Raw genomic sequence first — 24838 nt, forward strand, 5'->3', positions numbered from 1 at the left:
CATGGGGCAACCTTTGTACCAAACCCGGAAGCTTCAATTAGTGCAGAATATGGCTGCAAGATTGGTCGCCGGCTGTTCTAGAGCTGACCATATAACACCCATCTTACAAGATCTCCATTGGCTGCCTATTCGCTTCTGGGCGCAATACAAGGTGTTGGTAATTACCTATGAAGCCCTAAATGGCTTGGGCCCAGGTTACTTGGAGGACCGCCTCTCCCCATATAATCCGCTCCGCACACTCATGTCAGCCAGGAAGAATTTGTTGAGGGTTCCAACTGCGAGATATGTGTCGACCTCGCAAAGGGCCTTTTCCATCTCAGTCTCACAAATTTGGAACATTCTTCCCAATGAGCTCCGCTCCATCACCTCCCTGGATCTCTTTAAAAAGAGACTTAAGACCTTTCTTTTCCATCAAGCTTTCCCCCATGTGCCTTGATATTTGTGGTCTCCCCCCTGATCTGTATCTTGCATCATTGATTTCAACTCAGCTGGCTGTGATATGGTCTTATGGTTTTTAACTGTGATTGAATCTTTATTGTTCATTTTTAATGTTATGTATATATTGTGATGTTTTTTGGATTATTGTATTTTGTACTCTTTGTTGTTCACCGCTTTGATCAATATGGAAAAGCGGTATAGAAATAAATTTTATTATTATTATTATTATTATTATTAAATAAATAGCTATATATTGCAGAAGAAAACTAACACTAATATTAAATGGTTTACTGGCACTGTTTCTTGTAGAACTGTCAATAATACTTGAAAATATTTCCAAACTGGTTGAAAACATGTTTCCTGAGGGTTAGAAAACCCTGACAAGAAGAATCCTGAGCCAACAAGAATCTTTGGAGTTTGGGACTTATTCAGGGCTTATCTTGTAGATCTCAGAACCTGGGCCAGTTCATATGGGAGAATGCAGTTCTTCAGGTAGCCTGGACCCATGTTGTATAGGGTTTTATAGGGCATGACCAACATCTGAATGTGTCTAGCAATAAACTGGCAGCCTAGGAAATTACTGTAACTAAGAAGCTATATGGGCCTTGTTACTGACTCTGGGCAATTGTGGACCAGCTAAAGCAGGGGTAGGCAACCCTTTTGAGCCGGGGGCCGGGTTGCTGTCCCTCAGACAACTGGGGGGCCGAAGCCAAAAAATAAATAATTAAATTTTTTTTTAAAAAAATTAAATAAATAAATAAACCGGGACAAATGTAGGACAAAATTTTCAAATGGAGGGCACTTTTTAAATAAAAAATGGAGGACACGCGAAAAAATTTGCTGATTTTTAAAAAAATGTTAAGATAAATGCATGTTTCTGAGGCTTCTATAGACAATTACCCCACCCTTGCGCAAGACGCCAAAGGCCCCGGCGGCAATCGGCAGCAGGACCAGGCTGGGGCCGGTCCCAAGGCCTCGCTGGGCCACATCCGGCCCGCGGGCCGCAGGTTGCCTACCCCTGAGCTAAAGCTTTTCAACATTTAAGTCATCCCCCTGTAGAATCTGTTAGAGTAAACCAAAGTGAGATGTAAACAAGGTAGGTGACAGCATGATCAGTCAGCCCTCCTTACTAAGGGCCAAAACAGACAGCTCTGAAGGGGCTGTTTGATGCTGCCCCTTTGATCATCAGATCGGAGCCACATCAACCGGACGCCATAGCCCTGATCCAGCTTTTTGGTAGCACAAAAAGAAGAGGCAGAAAGCCACTCCTTTTTGAGCCGGCAAAAAGCCGGCTTTTCCACCACTGCTTTGTAGTGCTTCTGTGGTGTGCACCACATGAATGCCACACTGTGTGGTTGGGTGGGCGGCTCCACGGCTGCTTCCTGCTGGCTTGGGGACATGTATAGTCTAAACAACACACCCCCAAGCCACCAGGAAGCCACTGCAAAGGGATTGTATGTTTCTACTCTGTGTACTTACTAAGTGTAGGAAAAGGTACATTTAGGGAAATATAATACTACTGTACACTGTTATAGCGGTATCATTCCACTTTAACTGCTATGGGGTGTATAGTTTAATGAGGCCCAAGAGCTCTCTGGCTGAGAATTCTGAATGCTGTACTCTAAACTACAAATCCCAAGATTCCACAGCAGGTAACCATAGCAGTTAGTGGAATAATAGCACTATTACAGTGTAGTGTGATATTGTCCTTGGTGTACAAGCCTTTTCCCCATGCTATTGACCCTTCCCCCCCCCCCGAAGCTCCCTCCAGGCTAATCGGCAATTGGGCATTCTTCCAGTTTGATGACTGAATCCAGAAATACATTCAAACTGCAAGCCTGAATTTTCAGGGTAGTGTAATGCCATCCAGCAAAGGGTGAATCCCTATTCTCTGGTCTACTTTTCACCTGATGATGAACTGCTCTGTCTTGCCTGGATTAAACTTCAATTTATTCATTCTCATCCAGCCCATTGCTGACACTAGACACAGGTTTAGAACTACAGTATAGCAACTTCCTCAGATTTAGGTGGAAAGGAAAAGCAGAGTTGGATGTCATCACCATATTCCCCTGTTCTCATTCTCTGTCTGGATCAAAGCCCCAACATGTTTAATGTACATTACCAAACAAATTTATGTTCTATTAATTATAACATTCAGCACACAGCATACTCCAAATCAAGAACACAAACAAAGCCCCTCTTCTATGGCTTACGGCTTGCACTTACTATGGGTGGTGGTACGACTTGAACTGGGTCATCTGCACTTACTGTTGACTAAAGAAAGCAGTAGCTGCTTCTTTAAAGTAATTCATAGAATGTACATAAGAATGAGACCTCACCAGACCCTACCACACACGCACACATGAATACCATTGTATTAGGCACACTGTTGCACTATCAACAAGAGAGAAAGATCTCCTAACTGGCTATTTGCTATCCAGGCTAAGAGGTGTTTTATTCCCGCATCCCATTAACATCTGGCATTGACAACCAGTTTTGCATCCCTCTGAAACTCTCTTTTAAAGACCCTTCTCTCCTACTCAGAGCCAGCCCGAGAGATTTTGCTGCCTGACACAAAGAACAATACGATGCCCCACTCCTTCTATATATAAAAGCTAGCAGCTAAGTCATAGTTCAAAGACAATGTGTTTACCACCCTCCAGAAGCTATCTTACAGGGAAAGCAGGGCAGCCATGGTACACATAGAAGTGTCCTGTAGCACTCTGCCATTGCATTGTGCTCCTTTGCCTCATTCTACCTAATGGTAGGGCCAGCCTATTGTAAGGCTCCTCTGCTTCTAACTAGTAAGGCCAGGGAGTGTTCAACTTTGGGTTTTTTTTCTCCCGGAATGTTAATTACTGTTCAGTAGATGCATGAAATTATTCCAACTTCTTTTTAATGTGGAGACACCATTTGTTGTTGATGTTGTTATCTTGGGCAATGTTTATAACAGTGCAGGGCAGCCCAGAGTATCCTTGCCCTGGAGCTGCCCTGCCCCTCCACCATTGCAAAACCCACCTGTATGATGCCAAGCAGCTGACCGCACATGTCCTACTGATCCACCTGGCGCACCCACTGCCAGTACGGGTCACTTCATTCTGAACAAGTTGTCCAGTGACCATCACAAGGACACACCAGGTGACTCAGTGGGACATGCATGCAGTCAACCTGTCAGAACGGAGAGTTCTGGATCTTCTGGGAAGATCCAGAACAAACCAGGACTTTATTAAATCTAGGGTAAAGGGGATAAAACCCAGTTGTGGTGCTGAACAGGCTGGCTGTCATGCTGTTCACACTAGAACCAGGCTTTGGACCATGCATCATGCGGTCTCTCTGCTGTGGGAACAGGGGAAGGCCCTTGTATTTGGCCTGTGCAGATGTGCTGTTAGGCAATTTGAGCACTGGCTGATCATAGGTAAAGAGGAACCATTTTCTTCAAGAGTGAAAGCACTTTATACATGCTTAGGGAGACCTTTTTTTCGCCCTAAGGGAAACATATTCTGAGGCACCCAGCTTGGAAGAGATCTGAGAGAGGGCTGGCCAAGTCCCTGGGGAGTGGTCTGGAATGCACTGCCTCTCCTCTGCCCAGGATTCCAGGTGCCCATTGTATAAACAAGGAGAGCTGTCAGTCCCAGTCTGTATGCCAAAAGGCTTAACCACTGCTGTGCACTTCCTCCTCTTCTCTCCTTTCCCCATCTATGCTGGCAGTAATCCATAGATCCACAGACATTTCTTCCTATCATAATCATGGACTTTTTGCTAGTACATAAAAAGTCGTCTTCCTAAATGATATCATCCTGTATTACTTGCTTGGTGCCATGTAATTCGAGCTCCTTTAACACAAAATAAAATAAAATAAATGAGTGCAATAATAAAAAACGATTCCACTCATAAAGTAATTCTCAGGTAACATGAGAATTTTGTAAAGCTGAGTGACAAGTGCCATAGAGAGGTCTGCCAAGAGTAAAACCACAATAAACGATATAGCAGCACCAGGGAACACGCCAGCAGAATTCCGGAGGTTCATATATTTGGATATATTAAACCGTGTCTGTCTATCTGAAGCGCTTGTTCTTGTTTCCTGGAACATTACAAACAGTTTGGCTAAGTGACTGAATTTTTTGGATAAAACAGCAACCCACTTCCCTCCTCACATACTCCCTCATTTCTAAGAATCTGCCAAGTCAAAGAACATTATTTACTTCACCCAGTGGTCTGAATCTTTCACAGCTTTGCCATCGTACACAGAATTATGAACATCAATAGTCAGAAACTACTCACTAAATACAAAAGTTGGGTTTTGTTTGGAAGAACAAAGAAACTGTGTGTGTCTATACCTTCTTTCCACAGCTATTCAACTTTAAACAAAATTAAGTTTTAAAAGAACAAAACACTAACATGAATAGCACTAACATGAACTGAGCCACAGTGGTATAATGATTTGAGCATTATTTTTGCCAGCTGTAAAACTGTCTGGCTTGTTCATGACTCAGTGAAGTTTCTAGGGAGATTATGTTCTGCAAGACAACCTCCTGATTCTCAGTTGCAAATGTATCACCCTGCTTATTTAGACCTGGCCTTTATTCAGACATTAGTCCCTCAAATAGAGCTATGCTTCTATCTGTGTCTAACAAAACAAAGCCAAGAAAGGCTGGGGCTTTTCTTCTTTATGTGGCCACCACCAAAAGCACTGATCCAAAAGAAGAGGACTAAGGTTCCCAGAGTCTTTGTTGTGAGGCATTGTGCTCAAAAGTAGCAAGTGTCATGAATTACAAAGACAGAGAAGTGTCTTATTTTTTCCCCAAAGCAAAAATTAATCTGCATGCATGAGAGGGAGGGGGAACAAAGCCTTGTGGAAAATCCAGATACAGGCTCACTGTATCCTCTGAAATGTCCTCTTTTCATGTGGCCTTCCAGTAATTTCTAGATTTCAGTTTCTCTCACTTTTAGCCAACTTGGGGCCTGAACAGACAGGCCAAAATAAAGCTGCTTCAGGTCACACTGGATGTATGCTGTTTAAATGACACACATCGCAAGAGGCCAGAAGCTGTGACAAATCTGCGCTGCAGTCCTTAGGACTGGAGCATGGCTTTGGCGCAGCTTCTGACCTCTTAGGACGCATACATCATTTAAACAGCATACCTCCAAAGTGACCCAAAGCAGCTTTATTTTGGCCTGTCTGTTCAGGCCCATAGTGAAAGACAATGGAAGAATATTTTCAAGCCATGGATGGTTGATTCCATGGATATGGAAAGCTGACTGTATGAAGTTAAAACATTAAAATTTAAAAACATTAAAGTTAATTAAAATCATACAAACCATAACACAGCACAGCAAATCGTTAAAAACTTATCTCATTCAGTTGTTAAAAGTCTGGTGGCACAATGTTTTCAATTGCCAAAAGAAATTAATCAAGGAGAAAGTCATCCTAACCTCCCTAGGGACAGAGTTCCAAAGATGGGTTGGGGGATGTCCGCATAAGCCAAAAAAAAAAAAAAAATCCTCCCTTCATCCTTTCGATGGGGAGTCTGGGCAACACAGGGCACAACCCTGGGTTCTAGGGCAAACTGTGTCCAGATAATATTCAGCCAGTTCAGCACTGAACCTGCCATATATCTTCCTTAAACCATTTTGTAAAGTGTTATTTTCTGCTTTTTGAAGATTTGGACATCCTCCACTGAGATGCTGGGTAGCTGTTAACAATGTATCCCACTGTGCCATCTGGCGTTGGCATCATTGATGCAAATCTCTCATTCTGAGGTCAGAATGAGGCAACCTGCCACGTGTTAAATGCTGGGCACTTTGTTCTGGCCCCAGAGTGAGCAAATCACTGAAGTGGTGACAAGAGGTGCAGTGGGACACATGTGCAAACAGCTGCTGGTGTTGCAACAAACGGCCAGGTAACAGGTGAAAGCTGGGGCAGCTCCCGGACAAGAATATTGTACAGTGCACCCTTTCTTTACGTAGGGGATCCATTCCAGACTCCCCCGCATAAAGCGAATTCCACCTATGCTCGAGCCCCACTTAAATGAATGGGGTTCATGCATGTAGTGGTGTGGCGGTGTGCACAAGCCATGGGTGTGCACTCCATTGTTCCCTATGGGACGCACCACCCCTTCCCCCCGTGCGGCTTTCAGCATATGCTGAAAGCTGCGTATGACATGAGCACACTGTACTTCAGGCTTCTCTGGAATTATTCTGGCCCATGTGGACCCAGCTTGGGAGCAGCCACCAATTAAGTTCTATTCCTTGTTTCCACCAAACATGCCTGACATGATTGGACAGAAAGAAGGGCCTCTCCAGATGACCTCAGAACTCTAATGGGCCCATAGAGGGAGGTAAAAATAATAGAGGGAGATAAAAAGGTAAAGGTACTCCTTTGACATGAATATCTAGTTGTAACAGACTGTAGAGGGTGGTGTTCATCTCCATTACTAAGCCGAAGAGCCAGCATTGACCAACGACAACTCAGGTGGTCATGTGGCCAGCATGACTGCACCAAACGCTGTTACCTTTCCATCAAAGTGGTACCTATCTACTGTATCTACTTGCATTTGCATGCTTTCAAACTGCTAGGTTGGCAGAAGCTGGGACTAGTGATAGGAGCTCACCCCATCATGCAGCACTCGGGCCTCGAACCGCCAAACTTCCAATCTTACAATCGTCAGAATTGGTGTCTTAACCACTAAGCCACTGCATCCCTGTAAAGCGAGATACAGCCCTACAAATAATCTGAACCCAAGCCATATAGGAATTGTGCCTGGAAATGGACCGGCAGCCACTGGAGCTGTTGCAACAAGAGAGTCATCTGCTCCCTGTAGCCAACTCCACTTAGAAATCTGGCTGCAGCTGTTTGTACCAACTGAAGTTTCTGAGAACTTTTCAAAGACAGCCATATGTGAGCTCCTTATAGTAATTCAAATGGGATGTAACCAGGGCATGTGGCCAGAACTGGCTTCTCCAGGAATAGGAGCAGTTAGCTCACTAGCTTTAACTATGCAGATACACTCTTGGTCACCACTAAAACCTGGGCCTCCAGGCTCAGAGCTGGATCCAGGAGTACCCTCAAACTGCAAACTTGTTCTTAAGGGGACATGTAACTCCATCTAACACAGGCTGAATTCCTGTTCCTCAATCTGTCTTTTTACTGACCAAGAGTACCTCTGTCTTGTCGGGATTAATCTTGAATTTATTCACTCTCATTCAGTCCAGTATAGTGACTAGGCACTAGTTTAGCAGCACACAAACAGCTTCCTTGGAATTTGGTGGAAAGAAATAACAGAGCTGGGTATCATCAACATTCCTAGTGACACCTGACCCCAGAACTCCAGAAAACTTCTCCCAGTGGTTTGATGTAGATGTTAAATAACATAGGGGTCAAAGCAGAACCCCCAGGGACTCCACAGGCCAGTGGCCTAGAAGTTGAACAGGAATCCCCAGCACTACCCTCTGAAAGTACTACTCTGGAAAAGAATGGAGCTACCATAAAACAATGCCTCCAAGTCCCATCCCAGCATGGAGCACCAGAAAGATACCATGGTTGACGGTACTGAAAGCTGCTGAGAGGTCCAGCAGAACATAGACACACGCCCCCTGTCCAGTTCCCAGCATAGGCCATCCACCAAGGTGGTTAAAAGACAAATGTATCCATCTTTCTTAAACTAGCATTTGCTTCCTTTCAAAATAAAGAGAAAAAAGAAAAGGAAGAGAAAGTGAATGTAAAACAATGTCTTGAGAAATATTTCTAAATAAAGCTCAAACTGACCAGACTACCAAAACTGCCATTAACTTTTTCTGCAGCAGGAAAAAGAATGCATTTTTGCCCCGTCTCTGCCTCTAGTCAGATACTGTCCAGAAGTTATTTGTCACATGCAATCAATTAGAAAACATACCGACACAGATTTCCTAATCATCGTTTCAAAAACAATGAGACTTTTAAGAAGCTCTGGAAACATATAAATGTCCTGCTGATTCATGTTTTTCCACATGGCTCTTCAGAATCTATTTATTTGACTTCACCTGCAGTTTGTGTTTCAAAAAACATATGCATGTAGAATACAGAAAAATCTAGAGCACTTACCAGCAGATTTTTTCTGAGCACTCCAAAACTCAGCAATTCAAACCCTCAAGAGACCTAGTGGTACAAATATCTCTTTAGAAGTAATTTCACATCTCACTCCACATAGGTGTGGGGTATGGGATTCCATCAGTGTTAACAGGAGCCCCAACAGCTTAGTTCCAAAACAAGGAATGGTTCATGGACAACATACATCCCAGTAGCCTTTGTTTTCCTTTTCCTGCTATACAGGATTGAAGTCTAAAGCTACCTTCAACCTCAATCCAATTCTAGGCATTAATTTTTTGGTAGACGTAAAGCAGGGGGTAGAAGAACTAAACCTCCAGATGCTTTACAATACAATCCTTACAATACCTTATTGTTGGCTGCCTGGCTGCAGGTTCTGGGAACTGAAGTCCAAAACAAATTGAGGTCTAAATGTTCTCCATTCCCTGACATAAAGGATGAAACCAAACTTTGGCCTGGTACATATGGGCAGGAAGTGGCATGGCGCCACCGAATCTAGGGTTCTGGAGCACACAGCAACCGCATGCTCCGGAACCCTAGAATGTGTCGCCGCTGCCACCATCATGCCAACCTCACATCCACATGAGGGCCATGATGATGATGTACATGATGCTCAGCGTCTGCACGGGGGGCACAGGAAGTGGCGTGATAGGGCTGCAACACCACAAGGAAGAAGCTGCTCTAGGCAGCTTCTTCCTGGCTGCGTATCGTTCCTGCGCAGTTTGGCTGCTCTGGGATCGATATGCAGCAAAGAAGGGCAGCATTTCACCACCCGTATGTACAGCTCCTTTGAATTATCAATCAGACTGAGCATTACCCGCCCCCTTCCCCTAAATTCAGAACCAAACACACCCTGCTTTAAACCCAGTTGAGGATATTCTTTGTTTATACTAAAGTACATATACAAATTTAGTTTCCAGAATAATTTTTTAAAATAGATATTGTATCTAGACATTGTCTTCTTCAGAAGTTCAGGACAGGCCCTATAACATTTCACTCAGGATTGAAGAACTACTCATTTCTGAGAGTCACTTGTTTTAGCAAACCGAGCTCTTTCAAAATGTCTGGAAGATTTATATACTACTGTTTTAATAAACCTGATGCATTGCTTTTCAAAGAATCTAAATTTAAATGGTATGATGACATTTTGACCAATCTTGATTTAGATGAATGCTTGACCCCAAGACGCACATGCCACGTGATATTTACTTCATGGGTGTGGTCCTGTACTGAACCCAAGAAGACGTGTCTCTTATATAAACAGCAATTTGAGGTCTAAGCACAGACTTTACTCTGGGCCTGAGAGTTTCTCCTTAACATGAGCACAACCAACTTCATATATGGAAAACATGAGAAGAATCAGTAACTAAACCCACAGTAAAATCAGTACTGTAATTCATTATCCACTCCAAAAAAAAAATCGCTTTTTTAGAGAAAAAAACCTATTAAATGAAAAACATGTGTCTTCGTGCTGTTAGACTGTGAGGATCCAGTTATGAGACTAACAGGCTGAGTCTATTTACTCAAAATGTAAATCCCACTGTATTCAATGAGATTTACTTCAGGTAGATTAGCCCAGGGCTGAAAATTAGGAAGATATAAATGAAGAGTACAAGAGACATGATTTAGGCACAACAGATATTGCATGTAACTGAGGGAATGATACATATAATAATTTCTATTACTTGAGATGGTGACACTTTATAAGATAAAGAATTGCATCACAATAATAAAATCATTTTTCTTATAGTGGAATGATTCTAAAGAATCATGAAATTAGTAGCAGAGCATGCCACAAACCATCCTGGGCATAAAATGCTGGGCATAAAATGCACTTTGCTTAAACCTCCCTCTCCTCCTGTCTCTTCATCATTCCCTCCTAATGACTTTGCTAATTATTTCATCTCTAAGATTACCACTATTCGCTCTGAGATAGTCCCTCCCGATTCTTCTTCTGCTCTTAATCTTCTATCGCCCTCCCCTAACAAATTTTCTGTGTTTCCTCCTGCCTCTTTGGATGAACTCTCTACACTTCTGAACTCTTCCAAACCTGCAACCTGTCCTCTTGATCCAATTCCTACTCCTCTTCTAATCTCTATAGCTCCCTCCTTTCTGCCCTCGCTTCTCCATATCTTCAATCTCTCTCTCTCTACAGGTTCCTTCCCATCGGACTTCAAACATGCTCTCATTTTCCCAATTCTGAAAAAACCTTCTCTTGACCCCTCCTCTTTGTCTAGCTATCGTCCGATTTCTCTTCTCCCCTTTCTTTCTAAGGTTTTGGAACGGGTTGTTTATTCGCGCTGTCTTGAGTTTCTTGAAACCAACTCCATCCTTGATCCCTTTCAGTCTGGTTTCCGCCCAAGGCATTCTACTGAGACAGCTCTCACTAAGATTTTGAATGACCTTTTACAGGCCAAGGCTAATGGCCTTTACTCTGTTCTCATCCTTCTCGATTTGTCTGCAGCTTTTGACACTGTTGATCACTGTCTTCTAGTGGATATACTTTCTGACCTTGGGTTCTCAGACTCTGTTCTCGACTGGTTTTGATCTTACTTGTCTGGCAGATCTTTTGCAGTAGTTGCAGGGGGTCTGACTTCTTCTCCTGTTCCCTTATCTGTTGGAGTTCCCCAGGGCTCTGTTCTGGGTCCCCTTCTGTTTTCTCTCTACATACTGTTCTTAGGAAAACTCATCAGCTCATTTGGCTTTTCCTACCATCTGTATGCCGATGACACCCAGCTGTATCTTTCCGCCCCTGACCTTTCTCCAATGCTTCAACAGCAAGTCTCGTCCTACCTCACAGCTGTCTCGCTGTGGATGCGCCATCGGCGTTTGAAGCTCAACATGTCCAAGACAGAGCTTCTTGTCTTTCCCCCTAAGCCCACCCTTCAACACTCCTTTTCTGTCTCTGTGGACAACATTTCTATTCAACCAGTCCAGCAAGCCCGCAGTCTTGGTTTTATCTTTGACTCTTCTCTGTCGTGTATCCCTCAGATCCAGACCACAGCCAAGGCTTGTAGATTCTTTTTGTACAATATTGCCAAAATCCGTCCATATCTCTCCGCCTCTACTGCCAAGATCCTGGTCCATGCCCTAGTGATCTCATGACTTGATTACTGTAACGTCCTCCTGGCTGGGCTTCCTCTTTCTCACCTCCGTCCTTTAATCTCTGTCCAGCATTCAGCTGCACGCATTATCACTTCCACCCACCGCTCTGACCACATCTCTCCTGTGTTGGCATCCCTTCACTGGCTCCCTCTCCCCTTCCGCATTCAGTATAAGCTCCTGCTGTCGACATTTAAAGCCCTCCATGGACTGGCCCCTCCTTACTTATCAGACTTTCTTTCTCCTCACCTTCCCACCAGGGCCCTCCGTTCTGGTAGTCAAGGGCTCCTGTCTCAGCCCAGGATTGGCTCCTGTCTCAGCCCAGGATTTCCTCTGCCCCATCCCGGATTCGCCCCTTTTAACTTGCTGCCCCTCACTCCTGGAACCTTCTTCCCCCACAAGCAAGAGCCATCACTTCTTTAACTAGCTTCAAAACGGAGCTGAAAACCATCCTGTTCAGGGAAGCCTTCCCAGGCATTGCATAATTGTCGCTTACCATCTGATGTTCTTTTAGTGCCTGTTTATCAAACCATTTCCTGTATTGCTATGTATTGTATATGTATTATCCTACTTGTGAGTATGTATTTTCCGTGGAAGAAGATCAACCTTCCATTTTGAAGCCAAGCCCTCCCTCCAGTCCATCTGCCTTGGTCCAGGTCTCGGAGGTAGAGAGGAACTGCTGGACCTCTTACCCTCTCCCTCCACCACTCCCTTCTCCTTCTGTGTCATGTCTTTTTAGATTGTAAGCCCGAGGGCAGGGAACCGTCTAACTAAAAAGATTGCATGTACAGCGCTGTGTAAATTTACAGCGCTTCATAAATAAAGGTTAATAATAATAATAATAATGAAAACACTGAAATTCTGGACCATGCCAACAACTACCATGTCAGGATGCAGAGGGAGCCATTGAAATCCATAAACATCTGGATAATTTCAACCGGAAAGAAGAAACCCTTAAAGTGAATAAAATTTGGCTACCAGTCCTGAGGAATAGCAAAATGACTCAGCAAATGCAAATGGGAAACCACTCAGAGTCAGGGGCTTTCCCAGGAGATAATGATCACCAATTAGCAGACACTAATCCTCTTTTGCATTAGCCTCCCAGCCTGAGGCCAGCCATCAACAACAGAACAAAACACACGCAAATCACTCCTGCATTCCCAGGCTCACAAAGTGTATGTGTACACACACACACACACACACACACACACATTCCAGGCAAGCGTTCTCTGAAGATGCCAGCCACAGATGCTGGTGAAATGTCAGGAAGAAAATCTTCTAGAACATGGCCACATAGCCCAAAAAACCTACAAAAAATTAATCATGAAATTAGTTCCACAAGCCTGTAAGATTTGTACTACTATTCCTAAACCCACAAGGTAATTTTATTAATGCAGTATACAGCACTCAGTAGATTGTCACCTGCTCAGAGACTTGCATCTGCTGGTGGAAACTGAGGTTGTTCCTTCATAACAGAGAGAAAATCCTAAAGCCCTCTAAGAGACCACAGTTACATTGCAATGCCAATCTACATACGGACAATCTGTTTTGCTATTTTTCTCTATGCTGATATCAGTCATGGAGAACAAGCATCAGGCTTTTACAGGATTTCATTTACCCTGTAATCACACTCCCTAATTAATACCTTGGACTCTCATTTTTAATCACCTTTCCCATTTTGAGCCTTCTAATCACAGAAAACTCAAAGACAACAAGACAGACATTCCCAAATATGGAGTAGCTTCCAATCTGTTCTATGCTTTTCCAAAAGGATAAAGACAAGGGGCAAATGTTGTAAACTACAGGTCCCATAATACCTTACCATTAGCCTTGCTAGCTAGGATTGGAAACAAAATTATTTAAAACATACAGTGGGCCTGCCATAACTTCAGGCTAGCTATCCATGAATTCAAGCATCAGCAGATTTCTACACCCCATATTATTCAATGGTGGCATGTGCTTGCCAAACATGCTGACACAGCCACATGCATACTGCCAACACTGGCTATCTGTTTTTCCCCCATCCATGGGAGAGTCCAGAACTGCCCCCCCCCCCATGGATGGGAAGATACCACTGTACACCGAAAACCGGGGGGGAGGGGGGTCACTTAAGAAAAATACAATTCAAAACAATACCGCACCATCTTAAAGTCCCTCTTTTAAATATGTTCCATTCTAAAAGACTGTTGGGATAAAAAATACAACAAGTCATTGCCTGCCAATGACAGGATAGCAAGGGCTTGGCCATTCTAGCCTTCCTAGGAAGGGAGTTCTAAAACTCAGAGGCAACCACCAATAAGACCTTACCTCATGTCTCCATTAACCATACATGTGATGGTAAGGAGACTGAAAAAAAGGGATTCTCTGAGAACCTCTGGACACAGGCATTCTCATATGAGTCGATACAGTATGTCAGTTAGCCTGGACCTAAGCTGTATAGGGCTTTATTGGTCATAATCAGCACTTTGAATTGTGTCTGGATGAAGACTGGTAGCCAATGGAGCTGTTAGAGGAGGAAAGTTGTATGATTCCTGAAACTTTGGTTGTAGTACTTTGTACCAAGTGTCCAAATACTCTTCAAAGGCAGCCTCATATGGGGCGTGTTACAGCAATCCACACAGGATGTAACTAAGGTGTGAGTCAAATCTGACATTTCTAGGAAAGGATGAAGCTGAAAAACAAAAGAACTCCTGATCTGAATTTTCAGGCTCAAGGCTGAATCCAGGCATACGTACAAGGTGTGGACCTGCACCTTCACGGGAAGTGAAGGCTGAATCCATATTCCTTGATCTTCCTTCTGACTTACCAGGAGCACCTGTCTTCTCTAGACTAAACTTCAATTTGTTTTCCCTTATCCAATCTATTACTGATGCCATTACAGAGCCAAAATAGCATCCTTGGAGTTTGGTAGAAAAGAGAAATAAAGTTGGGTGTCATCAGTATACTGATCTGATGCTATGTGCTTATTAAAGGACATTAGTTTACTTAGCAGATTATTATTATGTTAAGCAAGCAGTTCCCTTAACTAAGCATCTCAAGTTGCTTTTTACTGCACACAAATAGTACTGTATATGCTTACTTGAAAGGAAGTATGTAACAAATAAAGGAAAAAGTAAAGGTATTCTAAACTGACAAGGCTGTCAAGTCATGTCTGACCATAGGGGGCAGTGCTCATCTCCATTACTAAGACGAAGAGCCAGCATTGTCAGAGACTACTCTGTGATCAAGTGGCCAGCATGACTGCACAGAATGCTATTTACCTTACCACTGAAGTGGTACTTATTGTATTTATCTACTTGCATTTGCATGCTTTCGAATTGCTAGATTGGCAGAAGCTGGGACTAGTGATGGGAGCTCACTCCATCATGCGGCACCCTCAAACTGCCTACCTGCTGATCTTGCAATCAACAGAGTCAGCATCTTAACCAAATAACTGCAGCCTAAATGTAGTGTTTGTTGTTAACTGTCATCAATTCAACTTAGGGCAACCCCATGAATGAGCGAGTCTATGTCACCCTATCATCAACAGCCAAGCTCAAATCTTCCATATTCAGGGTCTTGGCTTTCTTGATTGAGTCTTTCAATCTAGAATGTGGTCTTCCCCTTTTCCTACTGTCTTCTGCCTTACCAAACAGTATTGGTTTTTTTTTCTAGTGACTCACGTCTTCTCATGAGTTGATCAAAGTATGACAGTCTCAGTTTAGTCATCTTGGCTTCTAGGGGGAGTTCAGACATGTTTGCTCTAATACTAATTTATTTGTGCTTTTAACAGTCTACAGTACAGTATCTGTAAAGCTCTTCTTGAGCACCACATTTCAAATGAGTTGATTTTCTTCCTATTAGCTTTCTTCAGTTTTCATAACCATATATAGAAATGGGAAATACAATGGCATGGATTATCCTAACTTTAGTACTGTATTCAATTATCTATCTTTACAGTTCACAATCTGGTCTATTTTTTTCATAGCTGCCCTTCCACATCCTAGTCTTCTTCTGATTTCTTGACTACAGAAGTTTACCGCACAGGTCCTCCTCGGTCCAGCCTCAAAACGGAACGGGAGGGGTAGGAACGAGTGCGGAATGAGTGGGGGATGGATTTTACCGCACACAAAAGTCCCCATTCTGTTCCATTCCCCTCTTCCGTGCCCATTCCGTTCCAGAGGAGGCAATTTTTGAGAACTATTCAGAACAGTTCTCAAAAATCATCCCCTCTGGAATGGAATGGGCACAGAAAAGATGGGAACGGAACGGAATGGGGACTTTTGTGCGCGGTAAAATCCATCCCCCACTCGTTCCGTTACTTTCCATTCTATTCTGAGGCCAGCATTGGACCCCTGTGCGGTAAACTCCTATGTCGAGATATAGCCAGTCTTTGATTGTTTCTATGTCGTCATTACTTACTTTCAAGGTATGTAAATCATCTGTAGTCATTATGTAGTACTGTAGTATTGGAAGTATTCAAAGAGTAGAAACTGAGAACAAACAGCCTCGACAAACTGGCGAGAAAGGCCAGCACTGCACGCCCCACAACACGGCGGGCAATGCTGCGTCCAGATGATGCAGTGCCAAAGGAGCACCGAAAAGCTGTGGCGCCAGTGACAATGGCACCCTTTCTATGGTGCAAAAAGGAGCCACTTTTTGCGGGTCCTTTTTGCGCCACAGAAAGACCAGATCAGGGTTGCAGCATGTAGTTGCTGCAGCCCTGATCTAGCGCTAAAACGGGCGTCTGTTCAGCCCCAACGTTACCAAATAGAAGTACAAAAACCTAGAGCTTGGTTAATGTATATCCCTCCTCCTAGCACTATCACTTGCCATTGGGAGAAACTCTGAGGCAATCCTAATTAGGAGATATTGCATTTACTTCAATGCTAGATCTGTGAGATTACAGTCGCCCCTCCTAACTCGCAGATCTGAGATCCATGACTTTGAATATCTGCAGAGGGTTGACCTCTGCTATTTTTAATGGCGCACGCACCCAGTGTGCACACAGGCCATGCGCACAGGGGCACACCCCATTCAAGCCTATGGGGCTTGAATATGCATGAGCCTCCATTTTCTCAGGGATTCCAGGGTAATACATGATTCCCTAAATGCCAGAAAGATCTGTCACATCTGAGAAGAAAGAAGAAAGATACTTGGGAACCTTTTTTTTTTGTGGGTGGGGGTGCAGTCAGTCATCCTTGGTCAAGAAAAAGTATGCTACCTTCAGAAAAATAAAAACACCCTTACAAGTAACTCTTGCAAATGCCGAAGGACTGTGCTCAGCTCCTGAAGCCAAAAGCCTATATACTAAATGTTATTCTTTTCCCAAAGATAACTGCTTTCCAGCTGACGTCTCATTTCAGCATTCAGCATTTACGCCCCTAAAGCACTGCACTCATCTCCTCCACATGCCTGCATCACCACCTCTATTGCCAAGTAGTTAATGTGCATCTGCAAATAATTAAACAGCAAAATGCTAAACAATCATCAGATCCAGTGTGTGTGTGCGTTTTCATAACAGCATATGAGGAGGCAGTTCCTCAAATACTGTCTGTCAGCAAAGAAATCAGCAGGGTCCTTCTTCCAATAATGTTAGTGATCTTGTGACTATTTTGTTATGTAACCTTAAGAAATACCACATCAGGATTAGCTTCCAATAGCGCTTTAAGTCTCAAGTGATACTGCATTTCCTTAACAGTTAAAAGAAGTTATATATTTGAAACCTGTCACTCGGGTACTTTTAAACGTAGCTGTCCAAGCCTTCTCTTCTCTCAAGACAAAAATCCTGACACCGTGATACCTATAAATGCGTGTTTAAATCAAATGTCAAACACAGAGAGGAGTCTATGTTGGCCAAGTCATACTCTTTATCTTGCCCTTCTGGAGCAAGCCCAGACTTTGGAGGCATAAACTGCCTTTTCCTGCATAGCCCAGAATGTTTATATACAACTTCCCTTCAGATATTTCTTAAACTATCTTAAGATTGTCTCAAAAGTTGCTCTAAAGCTACAGTTCTAAGATATTTGGAGGCAAGTACTAATGGACAAAATTATGCTTAAAAACATAGCTTAAGTGGGGAAAGCCTGAGAATTGTGCACAGCCTCCAGCTCATTTCTGCAGATCCTGAAGTCGCACCTTTGACATCCTCCAATTCCACACTTATTTTTCCCTAGTTTTCATGAAATTTTTCACCCCTAAGTGTCCCAAAACTACTCAAGACCACTGCAAAATGCTGCAGGTTTTCCTCCCACCACCCTGAGCCCTGTTAAAAATCCCTAAGAGATCCCCCTCAACCCACAAGGAGAGAAACCTCAAAATTGGAAGTGTTGTCATTTCCATTTCCATTTCAGCATTCCATGTAGCCCACAAGGGGAAGAGGGATGGCAAAATACAATGCAGTGTATTGGTGTTCACACTGGCTTGAGTATTCTGCAGCACTTAACTTAAAATGATGATATGCATATCAGTTAATTTATATTTAACATTTTATTTGTGGAAATTAAAATGCAGATGAGCCTCACCTTCTATTAACTGTTTTATCAGTTTAACTCATCTGGGCTCCTTTGCTGCTGATAACCTAAAAGTAGCTTTCTGAACTTTGTGTTGTAAAAGCCCAGATGAGTTAAACTGATAAAACAATAAACATGACTACCCCTGTATAAGTTCATAGTAAGTGAGGCTCATTTGCATTTTAATTGTCACAAATAAAATGCTAAATACCGTGGGTCTTTGGTATGCACTGGTGTTTGGTATCCCTCCCATGGATAACAAAATCTATGGATGCACAAGTCCCATTATATTGAGCTGGTAATCATGCTGGGATGATTCCCGTCATATGGTAAGAGAAGAAGAAGATACCTTTGCGACACTATCTTCTGATCTTATGTATTGTGTGCTTGATAAGTGTTCTGTTGAAACAAGTTGACTGAGTTGGTCTCATAGTAATGGCAAGTTACCTGTCTGACCAAGCGTTGGTATTGTATGGCTTTCCTTTGCATAGTTAAAAAAAGTAGAAGTGGTATGGGAAGGAGAAGGCTCCAGCTGGGGCACAGAAGATGACAGCTGGTCTAGGAAAAGTTGGGATCTGTAGATAATATTGCCAAGTTAGTTAATTGATTATCAACTGTGGCACCCGAGTAAGAGGATAGTTCCAGCTTGTGCTCTGACTCCCAAGTCTATTAGCATAGAGTTCTGATCTATTTTAATGGTCTCCTCTTGTTGATTTGAATATTTGCCGTCCATTTCTTCGTTATCAGCTGTATATGAGGATAGAGGGTTATGGTCCTTTATAGAATTTTTCCTATGACTAGCAACCCCTAGGAGTTGGCACAAATCACCTAGTGGTCTTGTGCTAACTTCAGCAGAATGGCCTAGAGTCTTCAAAGTTTTTAGCTTGCTGTTTATATCTAACTGTATCAGGTTTAACTGTTGAATGTCATTTTCGGTAAAATCTTTGGTAACAGGAAAATCCTCTTTCCCCAATGTGGAAGATCTCACAGGGTTGTTGGGGTTATTTTCTTTTTCTTTTGATGAAGGTGTTGGATGATGGGTATTGTCTGTTGGGGAGGATGCCATATCAGAGTTTTGAATTGGTGGTGAAGATAAATCCATCTCATTAGATCAGATCATTATTACACCGATATTAAAATCTTTACACTGGCTACCGATTAGCTTCCAGGCGCAATACAAAGTGTTGGTCATTACTTTTAAAGCCCTACATGGCTCGGGCCCGAGTTACTTAAGGGAACGCCTCTCTCTACACAATCCGCCCCACATTCTCAGAACATCAGGGAAGAAAACTGCTGGAATACAAAAAAAAAACAGATTGGTCACTATTTCCCAAAAAGCATTTACAGCCACGGTCCCGAAATTATGGAACAGCTTACCGGAAGAGATCCGTCTGATTACATTAGAAGCCTTTAAGAAGGCATTAAAGACGGATCTTTTCCAGCAGGCATATCCATCCAACCTGCTTTAGCTGAAGAATCCCACCTAGTCTGATAATATGGAAACACAGATGAATCAGACGCGTTGTTTCCCTTACTGCAACACCCTGGCTGACTAGTATTGTTTGTATTGTATTTTATTAAATAATGTTGCTATATAATGTTGTTTTTAATTGGTTGTTTTTAAGCTGTTGTGTATTTTGTAAATTGTACTGATGACATTGATGTGATCCCGCCTCGATCCACAGGGAGCGGCGGGAAATAGAAAAATAAAAATTATTATTATTAATTATTATTACGTGAAAAAAGCGAATGAGTCACTGGATCTTTAAAGACCCTGATGAGTGTGATTTGTAGGGAGGCGAGGAAATTTTTCATTTTGAGCAGCATCATTGGAACAGTAGGAGTTTGAAAAGTTAATAAAATTATTTTGTTTCCACCTATATACAGGAGCCGATCTATATCAGTGATGTCAATATGTTAACTCTCATAATCTCACTGAGATTATGGCATAGTAAAATGGTATCTCTTATATAAAATGGTATCTCTTATATAAAATGGTATCTCTTATATAAAATCAAGGTTTGCTTTTAGGAATTTATATATTCTTTTAATATTGCCATGGTTGAATCCATGGATAAGGAATCTGTGGATACAGAAGGCCAACTGTATATCTTAACTGACACAGATATCATCAAGCAAAATACAAATGTAAACATCACCTCAGATAAAACAACAGTTTAGAAGGGGAAGAAGAATTTTGCAAGGTTAGTTTAGTTGCGGCCTAAAAGGACAGATTAACAAAATAGTTGTGCCAAGTGCAAGCAATATTGATAAAAAGTATTTTTTTACATTTAAAAATGAATTTCAACATATTCTTAGAAGAATTAATTAAGAAGAATCTAGCTCAAATATATCACCATGAATACTGATTATACAACCTCTATTTATAGTCCATTAGTATTTTAACAACACTTTATGGAAACAGGAAATAACCTGATCTGATTAAATATTTTATTTATTCATTTATTTATTTATACCCCACCTTTTTCCCAAGATGGAATTCATATTAATAATTTATAAGTGTCTATCAGATCCCGACCACTTCTCCTTAGAGAAGAATTCAAGGTTTCCAAGTAGATTTAAGTCCCAGTAATTGTATGCCATGGCTAAAAATTCACGGTTTGCAAGCATGTAGAAAACTTCAAAAAGAGTAATAAGAGATACTGAATGGGTTCAAACATTGGACTGCCACTGTAACAGCTTTGTTTCATTCTGCAAATGTGTTCCTATCTTTCCACTTATATAAGATGCACAAACTGAAGGACTAGGACTGCTCTGGGAACACATTACCCAAGTGAATTGCTATGAGGTCCATGAGCCACATATGGTTGATAGGATGTCTATCAAATGAGATTCCATGCAAATTTACTTGGATATACAGGTATTGCAAATTCTACACTCTGATTCTACATTCTTGTGTTGCTTTTTGGTATTAGTTTAAGGATTATTCTATTGATTGCAGCATTTCCCAACCTGGTGCCCTCCAGCTGTTTCGGACTACAACTCAGAGCATTCCTGAACATTAACCAAGCTGGCTGAGGCTGACATCCAAACATGTGGATGACATCAGGCTAGGGAAGGCTCTTCCAAGGAGGCGTCAGACGAAGGGATCACAATCAAAGGAAACTTGTTGTTGTTGCTGCTCACTACCCTAAAAAACTCTAAACTAGCCTTTCAAACCTAGTTTGAGAAGGAGATGATGCAACAATGTTAGAAAAGTTATATTGGGCTATAGTTTCCAGAACTCCACAGCTAAAACTCAACCACAACCTTCTGGGACTACAACCAGGCATGCTGTCTCCCTGTGGAGGTTGCAGTCCAAAAAAAGTAACCTTTCTGAACAGTGCCCACAGTATGTATTGACTGCCCCACTGCAGCCTCTGGTCAAACCAGCTTTTCATGTTTGAGAATCATACTACATCAGGAATACAGTTGGACAAGAAATAGTGAATGTCCATCTCACAGTGGATTTGTCATGTTTTAGAACCTCTCCAATACTACTGTCTGTATATAGCCTGCATCAGGATGGATAGATACACAAGCCTGTCCAACATCACCTGGACCTATGTCATCCGTATTAAGCTGTAAAATTTCTGTACATGGATGTGATAACCAAGCCACCAAATGCTGCACCATGTTTGCAAACTAGGAAGCTCTCCTGATAAGGAGCTTATTCTATGACCAATCACTGAGAATTACCTTCTACAGAAATCCATCACTAGAGAAAGGAAGTTTGTAAGTCCTGACACCTTCTGTCTGAACACTTAAGAACAATAAAGTAAAAAGACACAACTCTCATTTGCCCGATAAGTCTCAATCCTTACAGTCTGCACTCACAAGACATATTACTGTACCAAGTTAGAACAAACACTTCTTGCAGCTGATGAAGCACACTGTATGTCCATAAAATCTGATGCCATATCAATTTTATTAGTACTCATGGTGCCATAAGAGGGTTTTGTTGTTGTTGTTGTTGTTTGTCATTTTAAGGAGCAGCATTAAGAAGAAACTTTTTTGGCCAATAACTTTGAAACAATTGAGAAGCAGACAAAATACCACAAGCATCTTACTGAGGCAAAGAAAGTGGCAAGTGGAAAAAGACTATAACCAAATCCCACAAGTTTGAAAAAGGTGTTTGTTTTCTGACTCTCCTAGACAAGATAGTCAGCTGTAGTCCTCAAAAGTAATTTCTCCAAACTCTGCCCTATTCTCAATTCCCTTTTCCTTTTCTTGTGAAGGAAGTGATAAATTGTCAACTGGTCCATTTTGTCTAGTATTGTCTACCCTTGAGTGATAACAATGGCTCTCCAAGGATTCATGCGCGATTATTTCCAAACCCTACTCGGAGATCTCAGATGGTTTTTGCTCAAGCACAAACCAAGTCTGACAGTTCAGCCTTGTACTGATTTCTTTTATCCATCAGCAGCTATAAGTTCACGAGCAACTATCTTCCCCATTCCTAATAGGCTCAGAGATCAAGTTCATACTTTGGCAAGATAGATCAACTCTTCTGCATGCCCCAGTGAATACAGGTACTATGAGTCTGTGTCTGGGCTTGGCACACTCCCATCTCTGGTTGAGTTTGGCCTTCTGAATGTGGTCAGAAGACTGGATTAGATTACTCTGCAGAGTTACTCAGCACCCAACACATCACTCTGACTGTATACCCACAGGAGGCATTCCTGGGTCTGGAATTTTGAAAAGTCAGCTTCACAGATGGCTGCAAGCAGACTATATGGCCAAATTTATTCCAAGAAAATTATAATGTGCTCTCTCCAACGCCCCACATGATCCTACGTAAGGTAGGCAAAGAATTGTCCATCAGAGGTCAAAGAATGTCTTCATGTCAGGAATGCAGAGGAGCAGGCAGAAGCTAAAACATGATAGTTATTGGCAAAGTTCAGAGCTAGATGAAGTAGCGGCTCATGGGCTGATGCCACTCCATGTGCCATTGGCTGCAGTCTCTGGGGAGAAAAGACAATGGTAGCCATGGTACTGGTCCCTGGCTCATAGGGGGGCGGGCAATGCTTCTCTGCCACTTTAGGTAGCTTGAGATGTACTGGCATAGTCCATGAGGAAAAACCCTTTAACCCGTCTGCTGTACTTGTCTGGGAAACAATTGTTTCCCGCCTAATAGTGGGCCTAACCTGCAGTGCCACAAATGCCCCTCAGAGAATAACTGCCCAGATGGAAGTGACTTTGGGCTCAGCTTGTTGCTGTCTGCCTCCCAGTTGTTTCAGACTGAGAGTGACCCTAAGGTGACCCTCTCATGGGCTTTTCTTGGCAAGATTTGTTCAGAGGAGGTTTGCCATTGCCTTCCCCCAGAGGCTGAGAGAGTGTGACTTGCCCAGGGTCACCCAGTGGGTTTCGTGGCAGAGCTCTAAAAATTAAGGATGCATAGACCACTTTAACTACCATGGTTTCATCCTACAGAGTCCTGAAAGCTGTAGTTTGGTGCAGCACCAGCCCTCTTTGTTAGAGAAGGCTAGAGATGTTGCAGAAACACATACCCCAGGAGTCCATAGGCTGACGCTACAAAGTGGTCCCAGACTGCATCAATTCTACGGTGTAGAGCCACCGGGGCGTAATGATTTGGCTCTGACTCTGGAGACCAGGGTTCGAATCCCACTGGGTGACCTTGGGCAAGTCACGCTCTCTCAGCCTCAGAGGAAGGCAAAGGCAACCCCCCTCTGAAGAAACTTGCCAAGAAAACCCCAGCAGCAGCGGCGGCGGCGGCGGCCCCCTCTCTTTCCCTGCGCAGCCCCTTCCCGGGCAAAGGAAGGCTGCCTCCCCTCCTGCTCCTGGGCGCCCGGTCTCTCTTGCCGGCCGGCCTGGAGGCGGGGGCCTGCCTGCCTGCGAGCGGCGTCGGGGCTGGAGGGCTGCCAGGCTCCCGCCAGGATGAAGTCATCATCCCCACCCAAGACGACGACGACGACGGGTTTCCATTGCAGCAGCAGCAGCTGAGCCTGGTCCTGGGGCTTGGCAGGGGGCTTTGGGGCAGAAAGAAGCCTGCCCTCCTCCTCCTCCTCCTCCTCAGCTGCCCTGGTCACTCCCCCGGTATTATTAGTAGTAGTAGTAGTATTACTGCTGCTGTGCGCCTTCCAGTCCTTCCTCTCCTGGGGTTTCCACCCTTGACTGCCTTCCCCAGAGGCTGGGAGCGTGGGACAGGAACCCAGGATTGGAACCCAGAGCCCAAGCCCTAAGCCCAAGCTATGCCCCCCTTCTCCTGGGACTTACCCTTCCCAAAGAGGCTCCCTTCCCTTCCCAAGGCTTGGCTCCTGAGGCGAATTGCAGCCCCCAATTGCCTCCTCCTCCTCCTCCTCCTCCTCCTCAGCCTGAGAGAGAGACGACGAGGGACATGCCTCCTCCTGGGCGCCTTCTAGAACAGCCCGGGCATTTCCAGCTCCCTCCTCCTCCGCCTCCTCCTCCTCCTCCGCCCCTTTGGCTGATGCACTGGGCCTCCCGCGCTCCCATTGAGCCGCTGCCACCGAGGAACCTCCTCCATCTCCTCCTCCTCCTCCCTCCAGAAGCCCCAGCCCCTCCCCAAATGGCGCCTCTCCTCCTTTCGCCTCTTGCCAAGGGAGGCCTGGCTGGGATGCTCCCCTCCCTCTCTCTGGGCAAGGGCCAGCAGAGGTGTCCCTAGACCCACCCCGGCCCTGCTCTTCCTCTGCACCTGCACTGCCCTCCTCTTCCTCCAACATCTTTAGCAACGCCTGGGAGGAAA

At 43.5% G+C, this 24838-nt stretch overlaps 1 protein-coding gene across 4 annotated transcripts in view; it reads right to left on the bottom strand.

Annotated features, from left to right (window-relative positions):
* Positions 1–24500, bottom strand: part of P4HA2 (prolyl 4-hydroxylase subunit alpha 2) — a 70460-nt gene extending 45960 nt beyond the window's left edge. For 2 of the 4 annotated variants that reach the window (XM_042449929.1, XM_042449930.1), the window contains exon 1: positions 24352–24498. The gene's annotated coding sequence lies outside the window, so the exon portion shown is untranslated. Of the gene's footprint in view, positions 1–24351 lie in introns of all 4 variants that reach the window. The other 2 variants (XM_042449932.1, XM_042449933.1) reach the window with 2 other exon arrangements.
* Positions 24501–24838: the final 338 nt, after the last annotated feature.

The sequence above is a fragment of the Sceloporus undulatus genome, chromosome 2, assembly GCF_019175285.1.
Source record: "Sceloporus undulatus isolate JIND9_A2432 ecotype Alabama chromosome 2, SceUnd_v1.1, whole genome shotgun sequence".
NCBI classification, from domain to species: domain Eukaryota; kingdom Metazoa; phylum Chordata; class Lepidosauria; order Squamata; family Phrynosomatidae; genus Sceloporus; species Sceloporus undulatus.